This window comes from Limulus polyphemus, unplaced genomic scaffold (genome assembly GCF_000517525.1).
Source record: "Limulus polyphemus unplaced genomic scaffold, Limulus_polyphemus-2.1.2 Scaffold6458, whole genome shotgun sequence".
Lineage (NCBI taxonomy): Eukaryota > Metazoa > Arthropoda > Merostomata > Xiphosura > Limulidae > Limulus > Limulus polyphemus.
In genome coordinates this window covers 48,143-49,408 of record NW_013672068.1, presented here as the reverse complement: position 1 = coordinate 49,408, position 1,266 = coordinate 48,143, and positions in this window count along the sequence as shown.

Below are 1,266 nucleotides of genomic sequence, written 5' to 3'. Positions count from 1 at the left end.
GGGGTGTTAACTTATCCAACTCTTGGGGGGTGTTAATTTATCTAATTATTAGGGGGTGTTAATTTATCCAATTCTTAGTGGGTGTTAATTTATCCAATTATTAGGGGGTGTTAATTTATCTAATTATTAGGGGGTGTTAATTTATGTAATTCTGTAAATTCGTTCGTGGACTTCTCTCACAGATGCGATGCCTATTGTTTAGTTGGAGAAAAGTGAGAGAAATTCGGTTCAAGTTCGCCACTTCCTTCTAACTCCATTTTTCCTTTAAAATAATTGATAATGTGATTTAATCTTTTCAACCGGTCCTTCAACGCTCTCACAATCTTCGTAACCTCTTCTTTACGTTTCAAAATCACAATTTCATCGGCTTCTTTTCCATGTTTTTTGCTATTTCTCAATAAGTTATCATTAAAACAAGTAGAATCATTATTATTGCCCGCGGTGGTTCAGCGGAAAGTCTGAGGGCTTATAACGCTAAAAATCGAGTTTAGATGCTCGCGCAGACAACCCATTGTGTAGATGTATGTTTGACAGACATTTTATTTCGATTAAAAACTTCTGTGTTACGTGCAGTTACCACTACAGTAGAAATAAACATAATGAAATTACGTAAGCAAATGTTCCCCGGTGGGAGAGCGGTAAAATTCAGGGTTCGATTCCCCACTAAAAACAACAACGTTTGTTTTAGAGCAAATCCACATAGGGCTATCCGCTGTGTCCACCGCGGGGCAATCGAACCCCGGAATTTAGCGTTTTAAGTCCGCAGACTTACCGCTGTCCCACTAAGGGATTAACGCAATACAATTTCTGCAAATTCTATCGTCTGTATAACTACCTACCTCTAACATCTTCTATAACAACAACCATCCTAAGAAAGAATAAAAAAAAATACTTGAAATACTAGAGGACACTCGGTAGAGTGTATACCTCTGCCACGCAGCGTTGATTATATTCGGCTCTCAAAAAATATGAAAAATGTGTCTTTTATTAACGGACACGGACCATTTTTGGCAGGACAATGAAGAATAACATTCTACATAATTACACCAAGTTTTATCAAAATCCGATCATTTTTGACTGAGTTATAGACCTTGACACTCCAAATCTAATAACTTTTAAGATTTGTTATAGTCCAAATCTATACCAAATTTCATCCAAATCCATTCAGCCGTTTTTGAGAAATCTTGCTGACAAACACACACACACATACACGTGGATGAAATCATAACCTCCGTCCACCGAAGGTAATAAATTTGAAACTATTTG